The sequence below is a fragment of the Sceloporus undulatus genome, chromosome 1 (genome assembly GCF_019175285.1).
Source record: "Sceloporus undulatus isolate JIND9_A2432 ecotype Alabama chromosome 1, SceUnd_v1.1, whole genome shotgun sequence".
NCBI classification, from domain to species: Eukaryota; Metazoa; Chordata; class Lepidosauria; order Squamata; family Phrynosomatidae; genus Sceloporus; species Sceloporus undulatus.
Genome location: NC_056522.1, coordinates 204,194,957 through 204,212,842, shown reverse-complemented (window position 1 = coordinate 204,212,842; position 17,886 = coordinate 204,194,957). Strand labels below are relative to the sequence as shown.

Here is a 17,886-nt window from a genome sequence, read left to right as displayed (position 1 = left end):
ACTTATACCTCTGCATCTTCCCACCATTAAAAAAGGTGTGTTTTCTATCAGCAAGAGTGCTATAGAAACAGGTAGCATACAAAGTCAGCTCCATATAACCATTATTTCTATCTCAAACACCTCTCCTTCCCTCCACTGCAGTCTAGTAATATTCTTCCTTCATATGATTTCAGCTTTCCCTGTGGTTTCCTGTCTTTCCTTATGCTTTAAATTGTAGACAAATCAACTTATTTATTTATTTATTGGTGGTACAACTACATATACAGCAGCAGTACTGAGTTTTTGTTACTGTACAATAAGCAATCTTTTGTTGACACTTATGGTGCATCCACATAAAAATAATCTAATCATTAGCCTGTAAAAAAGTCTCTACAGCTGGATGGAGTTTATAGTCATGCTTTCACCTTTTCCAAAGGTCCAGAAAGAATTGAAATACAATGTTTTACTCATTTACTAGTACTTTTTTAGGAGGCATAATTTTATCACTAATACTGGATTCCTTTTTTTTTTTAAATCAATCTTTTAATTAACACTAAAATGCTTTGAAGCTATTTTAAAAATTGGAATATTCATGCAATAGCACGTAAATGTCACAGTTTTATAAGCGCTAATTTAAACAACAACAACAACAACACAACAAACATACTGCTCCCTGCTGTCTTTTCAGTTGCAATTTTGGCAACCTGTTTATCCACAACATTCCAAACAGACCCTGACCTGTTTTCTTATTTTTCCAAAGCATTTAAATTTATTGAAAGTAACTGGAGAATGGTGCTTACATAACGACATTAGCAAGATTCAAACAACGCTTTTTAATCAGTTTTTTTTAAAGTGTATGTGTGTTTGTTTAAATGCTGCTCAGGTGAATTGTTCCTTTGCTGCTGCCCACATAGCTATGTCACACCAAGCACCATGCACATCATAATAGGAGCCACATACAAGAAAAGTGCATTATGTAGGAAAATGGTAATACTATAATTCAATTGTAACTCTGTTTGCAGCTTAACGCAGAAGAAGAATGCTTGAGTAGCACCAGAAGTTGCCCATTTGGCTGAAGAAAGCAGAACAAACCTTAGTAGGAACTAACCATAAGTGGTTAGCATTTCTGTGAGACTACTAAAGGATAACATCATACATTCCAAACTTTCACAGATATAAGCAGCTCCCCTCTGGGGTGTCACCCAGTGCACTCCCATCTTCTGATGCTACGGGATATAAGAAGAGATGTGCCCCAATTCCACTACTAAGCATCACTCTCCCATTCACTCCATCTCCGCACACATTAAGATAAAACAATACTGGTGTCTCTATACTGTCATTTGCATTTTTGTTTGTTCTGTTTTGCAATGATTATCCCTCCACCATTTTTTTAAGCCAAAGGAGTATTTCTTCTTTGGGATAAAGATATGATTGATGGATTTACAATGGTTCACAGTGAGCCTTAGCAGCATCTAAAATGGCAGGTTATGCACTGAATGGGGTCTTGAGGTTTGTATGCAGGTGTTCAAATGGACATACATGGGGGACAAGAATGCATCAATTCCTTCCTTGAAGGCAAGACAATCCTTTAGGAAGACACACCTACCATTTTATGTCTCGATGATCACGTAGCAGTAGTAGCCGGGAGTGTGTTTGAACTACATGGCCTGCTGCATCAGTTGCGCCAGTTCCTTGTGTGGATCCAGTAGTTATGGCTACATTTACCAACATATTATCAAACTAATTGCTTTGCCTGTTGGAAGCAAATTTACACCAATCTGTGTATTACATCTCTGTACAGCTATCTTTTTAGAAGTTTTCTAAGATCATGAGAAAGTTACCTTTTTACTATGATTCCCAGAACCTTCCAGTCACCATGACCACTGGAGAAACCGTATGAACACAACAGGTTATCGTTTTTTTAAACAGTTTTACATATGTAGCCTGATCCTATCCATTTTTTATTCAGAAGTACATCCTATTGAATTTGATGGGATTTATTCCCTGGTCTTGCTGAACAAATTCTGCCAAAAAAACGAACCATCAAACACACACACACACTCACACACACACCAAATTGTTCTGATAAGTCAGAATAACTTGAAGGCACACAAGAACAACTACAACTACAACAACAGTAAAGGATGCACATGACTAGATGTTAATTTTCCAATAAGAGTCATGCACCCAGTGCTTTTCAAATCTACTCACCTTGTCTGCAACTTTCAAACCTGGCTACACTACAAGCCATATTTCCCTGCCTCCTTTCTAGTTTAAGATATGTTTATATGTTAAAAGTACTTCCAACAAACATATGACTGGAAGTAGGGAACTACAGCTTCCATAGAGCTCTTAGAGTACCATAAAGGACAACTATATCCGGGGGAGGAACAGCACTGATTTATTTATATTGTCTTATCTGACATATACCTTGCCAAAGGCTAAAATCATTTTCTTGTGCCTTTCTCCATGTACCTCTGTCACCTGAACAGGGTGGCTACTGGGGGGGGGGGCTTTTCAGTGTTGGTCCCCAGACATTGAAGGACACCCAATCATAGGTTCATCACCTGGGATCTATGATATGATTATTTTCAGCATCAGGCAATAACCTTTTTTATTTTCAGTCTTCTTTTTAAACACTCTTTAGATTCGTCATGCTGATGTGATTCTAAGCTGTAAGTTTCACTCTGTTTTAGATTTTGTTTTCACTTTGTGTTTTTGCTGTTATTATATTTATTTGTACCCCACTTTCTCCCCAAAATTGGGACTCCAAGCAGTTATTTGTATTTACTGGGCATTTGTATCACCCCTACAGCATTTGTGTTTTACTCTTTTAATATTTTATTTATAAATTTCCCAGCTAAATTTTGTCACTGAAAATTATATAAATATTTGAAATAAATGAATGCTGCCTTCATTTGATAAATAGGATGACACGGATGAGGTAGGCCCATTCATCTGAGACACTAAATTTAAAAGTCACATGGCTTGAGAGAAAACCAGACAGAATTTTATTCACTAACAATGAAAAATAAATCCAGAAATATTGCATTCATCACATGCCTTGACTGAAAACAGTCGTTGAGAATACACCCAATGGCAAATATATTAAACACACATAGAATAAAACAATATGTTTATAGAATTTGATTAAACCCTACACACACATATTTATTTATTTAATGAGTAAAATAGCAAGTAAACACCTAGATGTAAATTCTACTGAATTCAATTGGACTTACTTCGAAAAGAACTGTATGGGATCACACCACAAAATAATAATAATAATCTCCCAGTCTACTTCTTCCTTTATAAAATAATATAAATATATGAGAAGCAGGACCTGTACGCATGGGCCCAAAGGTCCATGCTCCCCCCCAGCTGTGTGTTGTCCTGTCTAGATGATGCAAAGCATTAGCTGCAGGCCAGGATCAGCCAGTCTGTATGCCAGTCCAGCGGTCTCAGCCTGATTCCAGCCCAAAAAGGCCTTAATCTGGTCCCAAAAGACTGGCTGTTTCCCATAGAGTTTCCTGGAAACTCTGTGATGACACCTAACAGACCTGACAGTCCCATGTGCCCCTTACCTTCCATCACTGTTGCACCTTCCCTAAAGGGAAGCCTCTGACATTGGAAAGAAGCACCTGTCCACATGGGTGTAGCCAGGCACCCTGTTTCTGCTCTTACAGGCCACATGGGAGTGTTCAGGCAAGATGCAACTGCAGCAGCAGGTAAATGGTGCATGGCGGCAGAGGGTCCCCGGTGCAGTGGCAGGCAAGCATATAAACACCCACCTGTCACCACAGCAGTCCCCTGACTAACTTGGGTCAGAACCAGGAGCAGGATGCCAGGGGCCAAACCCATCTGCTCAGAGTCACAGTGAGCTCTGTATAAACCCCATAGCATTTTCATGTAAATATCAATTCACTTATTTTTAAAGTTAGTCCCTGTGTTTCTGATACCTGGTCTCCAAAGTATCAGCCTCTTTGTGATGAGAGATTGAGTAAATGTTACTGGAATGGGTCCAACGCTAGTTAGCTGTTACTTTCCTATTAAAATAGCTGCTGGTTGAAATACACCCCTCAGATCTTTCTCATATGTACACTGCATTTGCCTCCCCAGACCTGCATTGATTTGTACTGGAAGAAAGACAGTACTTAGCCTGCTAATAACTAATCTTTACAGTAAAATACAGAGAGCAGCACCCAACTTAAAGAGTATATAAAAAGCCAAAATCCCTTCAATTTTAAAGCAGTACCAAAGCCCCAAAGGTAAAAGCTATAATCCCAGCCATCAGACAGTGAATTTTCAACTTTGCCCCTCTGTCACCCTGGGATAGAAATTTTATCCTCATATGCACATGCAGCAGAATAAAGTAGTGGATTCCAGAGATGGTACAGCAAACTAAAGCACTGCAGGCTTTGGGGATGGGAAGCATGATTTTTAATTGCTTTCCCACTGTGTATGGGGCAGCACATGGTGTGCAAGTTAAAAATAATTATCTAAGACTGGATTTACTTTGCCCAGTTCGGGGGTTTCCATCAAAATGGGATATGAATTCAGAATGGATCAAAATGAACATGCTTATTATTTAATTATTTAATTACTATTGTAAGGGAGAAAACAGTTCCTCCAGTGAGGGTAGGAGGCATTTGTCAGAGCAGCAGTTTCATTTTTTAATAAAACTTTCTAAGAAGCTGTGAGGGCAGCAGAAGTGGGCTTCTTCTCGTTTCCTCTCCCTGGAGGTCAAAATTAAAGCCAGCATACTGATAACTCCAACCACTGCAGATTTAATTTTAAATATAAAAGCAATGGGAGAGTGGAGAGGAAAGCCCTGCTCTCACACACATGCAATTGTTTGTCCCTCTCACTAAAAAAGCTAAATCTCCTTCACAGTCACCAAAGCACACATCATCCACAGGGTTTCTCCTCTGTCAAGATTCTATTACAGAGCAGAAGAACCAACAATCAGATGAATGCATTGGATGTTTCCAAGTTAAAACCTGGCTGTAACACCCAGGACTCTGGGAACTGTAGTCAAGAGATGTAATTTTCCAAGCACATGTATAAAGAGGTACAGTTTATCCACCCAGAATTTGGCCACTGTTTCACTTTCTTCCATATGTACAAAACCAGGGTTGGTTGGTTTAAAGCATGTTGGTTTAAAAAGCATGATTTAAACCAAATGACTTTTTTAAAAAAATACTGGCTAGTATTACTATTTTCCAACCCCCTTTCTAGAAAAACAACTGTTTGAATTTAAACATTTTAACTTTACCAGTTTATTGGCAGTTGTTAATTGTCTGACCAGTCTCCAGTATCAGTTGCTTCTTTTAAATCACTTTATATTAGAGAGCAAGAAATGGCATTCAGAAACAAACCCTTCAATTAACGTAAGTTCAACCAAAACAACTTGCTTTGAAAGTACACTTTTTTTGAACAATTATTATTATTTATTGGCCATAACTTCTAAACTACATTTTGCTACTTAATTTTCTGATTTAGTCCTATATTATTATACAGCTGACCCTATGTATCCATTGATTCTTTATCCATGGATTCAACCACCTACCAGGGACGTAGCCAAGGGGAGGGGGTTCTTGGGGTCCGCCCCCCCTTCCGTTAGATAAAATGAATGGTGCATGCTGCCGCACCACCACACCCAAGCCCCATTATAATGGTGGCACTTAGTCTGGATCCCCCCTTCTCAAAATCCAGGCGATGTCCCTGCACCTACGGCTTGAGAATGTTTTTTAAAACTATAAATTCCAAAAAGCAAACTTTGAAGTTCTGGTTTTATATGAGACACCATTTTATTATGCTGTTGTATTTAACAGGACTTGAGCACCCACAGATTTTGGTAACCATGGGGATCCTGAGACCAAGCCCCAATGGATACCAAGGGCCCACTGTATTCCTACACATTAATGCAAAAAATGGATTTAAACAAACAAACAGTTTAAACAAAAAAGGGGGGTTGTGGAGTTGCTTGTTTTTAACCTTTTTCCTCAACCCCGCACAACAGAACAGGCTATTGACACCATCCTTAACCACTATGGATATAAAAACCACTATCAGGACAAGCTGAATACTTTTCATCAGACTTTAAAGAAACAGTTTATACATGTGATCAAACACTTGCGCTTAACTGCCAGTTGTATCAACAAGTACAGCTGCAAGGATTGTATTACAATTAGAAAATAGAAAAGCAATATAAATTTCCTGGCTTTGTACAACCAAACTAATTACTGTATGAAGAATACAGTTTCACTCTGGAACCAGTTAAGAGGCTGCCTTCTAGTAAGTAACAGCAACCCATTAAATCTAGAGTACCATTTATCAAATCAAAGGCAAGGTGTGTGTGTATGTGTGTGTGTGCATGTATGCATGTGTGTGTGCATGCATGCACTTGCAAATACATGTGCACATGCACACACACACACAGAGGTATTTAAAAGATGTGGCAGCTCTGGTAGTATCTACAGTCTCATTCAAATGTAAATATTTAAAATTCTATTGGTAGCATGGAAAAGTTCCTCAGCAGGGCAGGATGTAATTCAGAGATGGGAATCAGATGGGCACATATTCCCTGCAACCCCGTGACACCATCCCAAAGCAGATTTTCCAGTAAAAAAAATGGGCAGGGGGTGGATCCACACATTTGTTTTCAAGGTGCAATATGGTCTTGAACAGAATTAGGAAAATTATTTGGTAGCAGGAGCTGGATAATTCCTTTTCTCTGCAAAAATGAACATTCTTTTGGCCAACAACTTCCAAAATCCCCATCTTCCAACACGGCCACTTACTGTATTGGTTTGTGAATTTCTAGAATTTGTAGTACAAAATCCTATTTTTTTTTCAGGCTCTGGCCCCAAGTAACTAAACTCTCTATGTCTGGGGATTAGACATCAAGGTTTCAACACTGTGTGTCCCAATTTAGCAAACCAGACCTAGATATGTGAAAATCAATAGCCAGAACAAGGAATCATCTCCATATGCAGGTGCTGTATGTGATGTTTAAGCCTGATCCAGCCACTCCAGCCTTGTATGTCCAGGTAGATTTGTAAAAGAAGCTGCAGCAGCACCACAAGCTGTTTGGAAGAGAAAAGAAATTACCCAGCTCCTGCTATGAAATAATTGATTCTAGCAAGGATTCCAGCTATAATATGGATGTATATTGTTGGGCTGATGATACAACATCTGGTTCCAATGTGTCTTGAGCACTACTGTCTGGGTCTTTATTAACACCACTGTGATTTGGAAGTAGTTGGTCTCCATATTAACATGAAAAAATGCCTTCCTACAGTTATATAGTTTGTGACTTGTTACACAGCTCAAGACTTGCTTTTACCAAGGCTTGAGTGTTTGCTATAGTTTCTTATTTGAACGTAAAGTAAAGTCATTCCATATGTCAACAGGGACAAAATTTAATTCAAAATGAATCAATAGTAAAGCCACCCAGTGACAGCCTGCTCAAGCTCCAAAGAGGGAAAGCAGGTGGTTGGGGGAAATAACAGTGACAAATCCATCCAAACCTGCCCATTTTTCTGAATGTTAAATACCAATACTTTACTCTGAAAACATGTTTATTTTTCTGCGGTACAAGATAATTTCTTTTGTTAGTAAAATTTACTTACATAAAATAAAAAAAAGTCTTAAGAAATAACAATATTCCTGAATACTTGAACTTTCTATTTCAGGGTAATTACTCTTCTCTCTTGTATAGAAAACAAATAGGTTAAAAGAAGATCCCTTTCTCTCCACACCCATCTGTTTTTCTGACTGAGCGCTGACAACACCTTTTCACTCCATGGATGATAACATTCAACATTTAAGGGACTGTCATAAAATCTCCACAAATGCTTTTAATTTTTAAGTAGTATATTGTGAACATTAACAATAATCTGAAAAGGAACATCTGTTGCTCACTGTTGTTTGCTCAATACCACAGTGCCTTTCCATGCCCTTTCTCCTTTAAACACAAATAAAATGAACAAGAGCCCCCCCCCCCCCCCCGTTTAAATAACATGCAATTGCCATGTGTCTATCAGGGACAAGAGTACAAAGTGAAGCTTGAAGCTTACTGAAAGCCTACTGGTTAAAGCCCAATTTTTTCTTACCACATAAGGGCATATTTTATTTTTTAGATATGGACTGTCATGGAATTCATGACCTTTCCAATAACAAATTAAATCCAACAGAAAATATTACCTGCCCAATGAGCAATTTCCAGCAGAAAAGAACTTACAGTTTGTTCATCTAAAATACAAAGGTGTCATCACTGTTCTACTCTGAATATTAACAACTAGTATTCTACTAACACCACAGTACTACAGTCCATTTCACTAGTTGAATGGTGACAGGATACCAGCTAAGTCCATAGCTTTACCAGATCCTGAAAAGACACTGACAGGACTACACACCAGAATAACACCAAGATTATACTGATATAATATTCTGCAGGCAGAGCACATGGTCCTAATGATCGAGAAAGAGTAATGATGAATGAGGAAAAGAGCAACCTCTGGAACTCCCTTCTGTGGGAGGCTAGGTTGGCCCCCTCCCACCCTGCATTTTGCCGGCAAGCAAAAACATTTTTATTTAAGCAAGCTTTTAAACATATAATCAGGACATGGTGGTTTTATATGAGGTGTGTGCTTTTCGTTATGTTTTAAACTTTTCTATGTTTTTGTATTAATTTTATATTATTTTTACTAGATAGCAATAGCAATAGCAAGTACATTTCTATGCTGCACTTAAGCATTCCCTAAGCAGTTTACAAAGTGTAAGCTAACTGCCCCCAACAAGCTGGGTATTCATTTTAGCGACCTTGGAAGGATGCACGCCTGAGTCGAGCTTGAGCCCTTGGCTGGAACTGAACCCACAACCTTATGGTTTGTGAGTGAGTGGCTGTAGTACAGGCATTTAACCACTGCACCACCATGTTTTAATCATGTTTTATCTTGTGAGCCACCTTGGGTCCCTTTTTTGGGAGAAAGACGCCATAGAAGTGAAATCCATAAATAACAAATAAATATTACAGAAATGCACATTTACTTCTAAGTAGGAGGGCTGGCCCTCGTGTCAAGGCATCACCCATCTCTCTGTTTGCAAGGCAAGGAGAGTGGTAAGTGAGAATAGAGGGGGTTCCTGGAAGCATCAGTCTCAATTCAAGTGCTGTGCTTTACAGCTTATTTTGGGACACTGATCTTATTCAACATCTTTGCTTTGTGTCTCCCCAAAGGAAGGGGGTAAACTTGATCTCTTTGGCTGGAAAGATACTAGAGGGAAGGGCCAGCTGCTAATGTGCAAGCCCTGGCTGTGGTTCCTCTTTGAACTCTTGGCAGTTATACACTGCTTGCTAAAGATAGAAAGGAAACATCTTTGGTTTTTTTAACATGTTTTCCTCTTCTGTACCTTAGATATCTAGAGGTGACATGATACTTTCCCCCCCCCCCCGCCAAAAAAAAAATTTCTGTGGGAGCATCCCTTTGAGAAAGTATCTGAGATCTCTGGTTGACTTCTAAAAAGCATAACATCAATGCACACATTTTCCTGACCTGATCCCTTCCAGAAGGGGAGGGGAAAGTGGTTTCCTCAAAAGCAGATTTGGGAGGGAGAAATGTGAGTACTTTCCATGAATACGTAGCACTAGTTGTTTTTTGTTTGTTTGATTGTTTCGCTTTTGTACAGTACCTCAGTAAAATATTTTTCACCTTTACAGTGCTGAGCATTTTATATACATCAAGTGCTAATAATATTAAACGAATCCATTTCAATTAACACAACAAAACATGGGAAAGTGAAAGCTGAGGGAGGTTAAACCACTGTAATTCCCCCACCAAGAAATGAATCCACCTTCTAGGTGATCTCAATTCATATACACCCAAAAAAATGCTATGGAACTATTTGGGCATTATATTGTACTATCCATACTTCCCTCCCTGTTTGCCAAAAGGCTGATGTTTGCCAACTGTGTGTTTGGGAAGTAAGGATGCTCCTGATACATCCCCATGACTGGGCTTACCACACTCATTTACAAGTTGAGGGTGTGGTGGTGTCCTTGCAACTGGTAGGCTGTGTCTTCTGTGTGATGGGGTAGGATGATGTAGTAGAGGAATTTGTGCATCAGTAGTCCCCTTCCATACAAGTCCAATGACCATCAGCCTTATGAAATGCTTCACCAGTCTTCATATGATTCTCACTTAAATTGCTGTTGGATCTACACAGACTCCTGATTGCATTACACTACTGAACATACTGAAGAAGACATAGGGAAGTATCACATGGAGGCTTACTGTGGTTAAAACACAGGCAAAACGGTCCGGAAACATCGAGGTGTGATAGCCAGTCATGCCTCTGAAGCATTGCTGAAGAGTCCCCTCACCTCTACAGTTAGCAAAGCCTTCATGGAGCAGCCATTTCTTCATAACCGAAGTTCCCATTATTGAAGAAATGGTTGCTCTGTGGATGCTTGGTCAATGGAAGAAAAGAGGTGATACTTCAGTGATGCTTCAGAAGTGTGACCGGCTATCACACGTCCATGCTTCTGGAGTGTTTTACTAGCGAATCACAGTAAGCCTCAGGTGTGATAACGGGGCAGCCCAGCCCATTTCCAGTCCTAAGCATTCCTACCTAGATGAAAATCCCTTCCTCTGACGCTGAAAAGAGCAAACCATGTTACTGGTGTAACCTATACAAAATGAAGACAAACTCTTATGCAAGATTTTAGCTCTATGTATATGAAACCTGTACTTCATTATGTTCTTTAAATAAAGCCAGTGTATATTTTACAAACATTTTGGAAGCACATCTTTGGTATATGAAATAAAAGGTGTATGTTACACAATCAAAAACAAATACTTCCCTCCTCCCTACTGTTATTCAACCTTCTCTCATCTGTTAAAAATTAATTATAATCTGAACGATAAATAAAACAAAATCAATCATATGGGGAAGACAGTTTGCTCTAATGTGGCAACCTCTGCTCTCTTGACCATTAAATATTTTATGTGCTGATTCCAGTCATCCTTTTCTTGTCTTTCCAGCACCTCATGCAACACAATGCTAGTACACCATGTGCTTCATAGAGCCTTGAGCCTAGCATTATCCATCACTATGATGGGTAGATGATGTCAAGGATGGGTGAAGAATAGAATAAAAGAAATTATAATGCTTTGATAAAAACCAATGACTTGCCCTCAAATGGAATACTGTGTGTGCTATTGGGTTGATGTTTATCCTGATGTGGGGGCGGGAGGTATTTTGACTTCAGATGAAAACTATGTGCAGTATTGTTTGCTTTTTTCTTTTCTTTTCTTTTCTTTCCTTTTTTTTTTCTTTGTTAAGTAATTAAAGGAAAAACATTGAAATAGAAAACTGGAAGGGCTTTTCCTAGAAAAAGTGACTGATTTTAATTACCACAGTAAAAGGTATTTAAAAGAACATATCAGTAAGCAATGGAAGAGCTCCTTATCCCTTTCACTGTTTGATTTGTGGTTATCTTTGGATTCACCAAATCTGTGGCTTCAAGTGAGGTCACTTAACTCACTGTGCCATTATTATGTTCTCACTTCAGTGAGTATGGACAGAGACTGGGCAAGGTAAAGCTAGATAGTCAGCAACAGCCCACAGGGTAGTAAGACACAAACTCCAGGTCATAAGGATTTGTGTTCTTGGTAGCAGCAAGCCAGTGTAGTAGAGCCAGTGTGGTATAGTGATTTGAGCACTGGACTACAACCACAATTCATATCCCTACTTGACCATAAAAACCCACTGGGTGTCCTTTGGCAAGTCACACTTTCTACACCTCAGAAGATGGCAACATCAAAGCCCCTCTGAAGAAAGGGCTTGCCAAGAAAGTCTTATGATAGGTTTGCCTTAAAAGTAAAGGTAGTCATTTGACACGAATGTCCAGTCGTAACCAACTGTAGGGGGCAATGTTCATCTCCATTACTAAACCCAAGAGCCAGCCTTGTCTGAGGACTGCTGTGGTGATCACGTGGTCAGCATGATTGCACCGAACACTGTTACCTTCCCACCACAGTGGTACCTATTCATCTACTTGCATTTGCATGCTTTTGAACTGCTAGGCTGGTAGAAGCTAGGACTAGTGACAAAAGCTCACCCCATCATGCAGCACTCAGGCCTCAAATTGCCAATCTTCCAGTCTTCTGATCATCAGAATTAGCATCTTAACCACTGAGCCACCGTATTCCTCTTAAATCCCTAAGGTTTGCCATAATGTCATCATAGGTCAAAAATTACTTTAGAGACACACAACAATAACAACAAAGTAGCTATACTGATCAGTCACCAAATTAGCTACCTGTTAGGATCTATATTAATCAATGAAGCACAGGGTCTGGGACAAATAAAAATAGGAACTGAGTTTACAGGTGACTAGAAAAAAAATGGAATACAATGGAATTAACAAAGACTCATACTCTATCGCTTAGATACCAGTGTCACAGATAAATCTGAAATTTAGCTGTTTTCAGCAGCAGAGGCCAGTCCCGAAATACACAAAGTCATTACAAAAAGTACTTTGAACAAAGTGTCATAGGTCAGTCTCCCTATTCCTGAGATTGGGTCTCATGATCATTTGATTCTAGAAATTAAGGACTTTCTTACTCATCTGGAACTCTTCCTTATAAGTATGCTCTCTATTGTGCAACTTCCCTTCTGTACAAAGGAAGCTGGGCTAAATCTTCCAAATTAAGCTTCATAGAAGGAAGTGAAAAAAATATGTGAAATTGATCAAGGGGCTTGTCTTACAAGAAGGAAAGGCAATGCTGGTCAGCTTCAAAGCTTACAGCTCCTCACTGAGTTTCATAGCATAATGGTACTGACTCCTTAGTGCAGGGATGTACCACTTTTTCAACCCTAAAAATTAAAATGATGAAAGGTCTGGAAACCATGCCCTATCAGGAATGACTTAGGGAGCTGGGGATGTTTAGCCTGGAGAAGAGAAGGTTAAGAGGTGATATGATAGCCCTGTTTAAATATTTGAAGGGATGCCACATTGAAGAGGAAGCAAGCTTGTTTTCTGCTGCTCCAGGGAACAGGACCCAGAGCAATGGATGCAAGCTCCAGGAAAAGAGATTCCACCTCTACATTAGGAGGAACTTCCTGACAGTAAGGGCTGTTCGACAGTGGAACACACTCCCTCAGAGTGTAGTGGAGTCTACTTCCTTGGAGGTCTTTAAACAGAAGCTGGATGGCCATCTGTTGGGGATGGTTTAATTGAGAGTTCTTGCATGGCAGAATAGGGTTGGACTGGATCGCCCTTGTGGTCTCTTCCAACTCTATGATTCTATGATTCTAAGGCCCGATCCAGACTGGTGCTTTGCGCTGGCCTGGCCACGTACTAGGGTTGCCCGGTGTGGAACGTCCACATTCCCCGCAACCCTACTATGTGGCAGCGCCATTATCATGGTGGCCACCCATCTACACGGGGGCCGCCATGATTACATCATGCATGTGCCACGTCCAAACGGCACGGCGTGAGCGTGACGTCTCTGCGTCGCCCCAGGCCGCTTATAGCAGCCTGGCTGCAAGGCACTAGAAGGAGCTCCGAAATGAAGTTCCTTCTGGGCACGCGCCTCATTCGCATAGACACCAAACGGCTGCGGGAACAATGCCGGGGAGAAAGGGGCTGGGCGGCCCATTTCTCCCATGGCTGCAGCTCCCAGGGTGTCCAGGGGCATGAAGCCCCAAGGACACCCCTTTTCCAAGCCATGGAGAAGCAGCATTTTGCTGCTTCTCCGTGGCCCAGAAAAACTCCGGATTGGGGCTGCAGGGCTCAGAGATAAAAGGGGCAGGTACAGGCCTCCCAAAGGGGTGGTATGTACCGCACCTATGATACAAAGATCTAGTTTTTGACTGGTGCACTACTCTTAAAACCCATAGTGATCTTGGAAGCTCAGAGAATTCCCCCCCCCTCTTTCTCTCTCTCTCACACACACATACACACTGATTGGGGAAATCTGGGCAGAGTTCCTCCAATTTGACAAATTACCCAGGGAATAGAGAAGGGATGATGTCCATGGCCCTAGGGCTGAAAGTGGTACACCTTTACCTTACAGCCTGATGAATTCTTGGTGAGAAATTAGCTGTGCTGCAGTTTTGGAAACAGGAGGGCCGTCTGGCTGGATCCCCAGGCCCAGAATACATTAGCAGCCTGGCTGAACTAAATGAGGAGCCAAAACCTAAGGGCTGTACTTGAAACAGATGAATATCCTGCTGAAGAGGTTTAATAAATATTGCATCTTGCCCCAGATCTTAGTCATGAGTACTTTCCAGCCCATCTGTTCCTTCTGTTTCCAAATGAAATGCCTTAAAGCAGAGGTTAGCATATTTTTACATTGAGCCTGTCCAAAATCCAATAAATTTCATTTTGTTTCCCTCAAATCAGTCCACACCTATTCTAAATGACAACTGGCATAACATGAAGATGACCTATACCTCCCAGCAGACACACACAGAAAGAGAGAAAGTGATCCAATGGACTAGTAAATTTTCTGATAAGAAGATAATCTAAACTTACAACAGAATGATCTAAATACCCCAAAGGCACCAGATCCCATCTGATCTTGAAAGCTAAGCAGGGTCAGCCCCAGTTAGTACTTGGATAAGAGACTGCCTACATTTTAGAGGAAGACACTACAAAATCACCTCTGAGTACTCCTTGCCTAAGAAAACTATATGAAATTCATGGGGTCAACAGGTGACCGGAAGGCACAAACACACAAACTAAGGGACAAAACAGACCAGCTACAAACGCCAGCACTGGGGTGGAGTGAGGGCGTGGTGGCTGCACGCCACACATCCCAACTCCACCCCGATGCTGGCGTCATGCCATGAACCTGACCACACGATGGGGAGCATCACGGCACTCCTTTGGTGCAGCATTTAGAGACGCTGCTCCAAAGGAACGTCAAAAAGCTGCAACGGCGAGGGAACCTTTTTCCCGGCACTAAAAGAAGCAGCATTTTTCTGATCTTGCTGGATTGGTGCTAATCCAGCAAAGAAATGGGTGATGGGATGCTGCTCCAAAGGGGAGGTCTGTTTTGCCCCTAAGTTACAACTGTTCCTATAAGTTTATAAGCAATTAAGCATGTATAAGGTGGCCTCCCATTCCAATATTGCCTTCCATTTTCTGAAATTAACTTTCTAAAGGAATATTCCTGAGGAGAGAAGGGATACAAGCATCTGGCCTCTTATGGATCAGTAACTTGTCCAACAATATGAAGCAAGTCTTAAATTTGAGAATAATGAGGATCTATAAAGTGGCTGCATGTGTTGATCAAACTATTCAGAATTGTGAAAGCCCATTTTAAAAAAAATAATTTTAAAAAGAAATCTTATAATTAGGTGAGTTTAAAAAAGGAAAATGATGTTTAAGTGAATACAAAATAATGCATATCATGGCAAAAAATATTGCTTTATATATCTGTTTCTGTATGTAGAACAGCAGCAACTACTCAGGAAAGAGAATGTGGGGCTGTTCAATAGAAATACCCTATCAGTGTAAAATAGTAATGGACTATTTTGAAAATGAATAGAAAACAAAACACCTTGCATTGTAATGCCTTTCTATATATCCCTTTAAAATACTACAGTATCTCAAAAAGGATACGGAACTCACCTCAAAATGTTACCAGACAGCTAGAATAGGTACAGAGGAGAGCAAGCAAAGTTTCTGAATTAGAGCTTATTCCTTTTAAGGAAAGGCCAAAGCAAAACTGAGTTTGGAAGTGAGAAAGAATGGGGTAGAGGGGAATGTGAAAGATTTATCAACTATGCATGGTGTGAACAACCCTACGAAGTTATTAGCAGTAGATTCAAGATAGCCAGCTTGGGGAGTTCACTGCCACAAGGGATGTGATGGTGGCCACTGTGTGGGTTAGATATTAGGCAAATTTATGGCTCGTTTAATGATAACCAAATGGGTAATTGACAGCTACACAGATAGTCAATAACTAAATGGAACATTCAGTTCAGAAGCAAGATGCCTTTAGACACCTGTTGCTGCATAGCAACAATAAGATAGAGCTATTTTCCTTCCGCCTTGTTTATGGGCTTCTCGAAAGCTTCCGGACCAGCTCTTGTTAAATCCCAGGCTTACAGACGTTCCTTGGTAAGTTGTCCAATGATCCAGACTTTGTTTTCAAATGCTTAGGAAGGGATGAAAGGGGGAATCTCTCATGAAGCACTATGGGTCTTAATTTATTATTGGTAGAGTAAGCAACATTGCCTTTTGTCTTATCTCCTTACAATGGCTGCAGATAGCATCAAATTCAATTTGCAGGCTCAGCTGACCTCACTACCTCCTAATAAGAAACAGTGACTAGTACACTACTTCCTGGAGCTTTTTACTGATGTTTTAAAAGATCTGGACTTGTGGCTTGAACCTGTCTTAATTCACTGTACCCTTTTGGGAAAGGGGAGAGCAGAAGCTTGTTAACTTTAGATTGTTAGCTTTAGCACAAACTGCAACTAAACATCCAACTTGTTGAATGAGGCATTCTAAACCACATCTACTGTATGCACGGTGTCCATGTGTATGTAAAATGAAGTATTATGACAGTGTGTGTGTGTGTGTGCGTGCGTGCATGTGAGTATGTGTGTGCTTTCGGTCACCTGTCAACCTATGGGGACCCCATGAATTTCAGAGTTTTCTTTGGTAATGAAAACTCAGAGGTGGTTTTGCCTGTTCATTCTGACCAGTGTCAAACCTTACCCACACACATACACAGGATTTAATGCAATTAATTAATACAGAGTGGCTATTATCTGATCCTCTACAGTTAATCACTAGGGAGTAATTTAGTAACTTTCTGTAAAGAGTAAGTAAAACCAAGTACAAAATACATGCACAGTATATGAGTTATGAATGATGCACATGTGTACAAATCAATACATGTACAAGCAGTCAGCAGAAACCTAGTTTGTATTTTTAAGAGATACTCCAGCATTATTACAATGCATTCTATATACAATATTACACGTTCCCTTCAGAACTGATGCCCAAAACACAGTTTCTTTACTCAGGTAGCTAAGCTCAAGTATAAACATGTAACAAGTGGCCATAAAATCAATCAGAAATCCTTGATGCATAGATTCATAGAATCACTTTCTATGAATTTGTGTTTTTCCCTTCTGCTTGAATTTGTTCATGGTAAGTGGAATAATTCCTAACAAGCCCACGCTTTGGTATGATGCATCACTACAAAACTGGCTTTTGTGAATGAATTATGGCTTGCAAGATTGCAATCTATCTTTATAATCAACAAGGCTGGAGGTGAACTCTGAGTTATTCCCCCCCCCTCCATTGCTACAGACAGATGGCAAGTAAGAATCTGGTACAAATTGTTACAAACAAAACATATCCCTTTTGGCAGGTCCTTCCTTTGAGAGGTTATGTGTTTTTTCTTTCTTTTTTAACATTTCAAAACAGGAGCTTCAGGCTAAATTGCCTGAAACTTGTTTGGCTTCAGCAAGGTTATTGCACCATATATTTTCAGCCTATAGCCCTTTGGGGCAGGGGGAGTGATGCATCTGGTTTCAAGCTGCTGAACTGGGTATTTATGAATTTAGAATTCAGTTTTAGTCAGATCTAAGGGGAGGGAAGATACCTTTTTTGAGCAAGAACTGACAATCTCCAGCCAGCATGGCCATTCTTTTTATAGTGTTTTAAAAAAGCTTTTCTGTACCCAGCTTTTTTGGTTGTTGTTCCAACCAACTGAATTTTAAAAAGAGTTGAGAATTGTCTGGTCCTCCAGAAGTTGTTGGACTGCAACTCCAGCAACAACTTGCAATCCAACATTATGTGGAGGGCTACATAATTTCCATCCCAGCTTTAGAACTCCACAGTTGATAATGCCATAAAGCTTGAATTGGGAAAGA

The 17,886-nt window shown here is 40.2% G+C and overlaps 1 protein-coding gene across 4 annotated transcripts in view; it reads right to left on the bottom strand.

The window, feature by feature from the left end:
* The window catches only part of PDE11A (phosphodiesterase 11A), a 206,106-nt gene that overhangs the window by 178,539 nt on the left and 9,681 nt on the right, over positions 1-17,886 (bottom strand). The window lies entirely within an intron of this gene.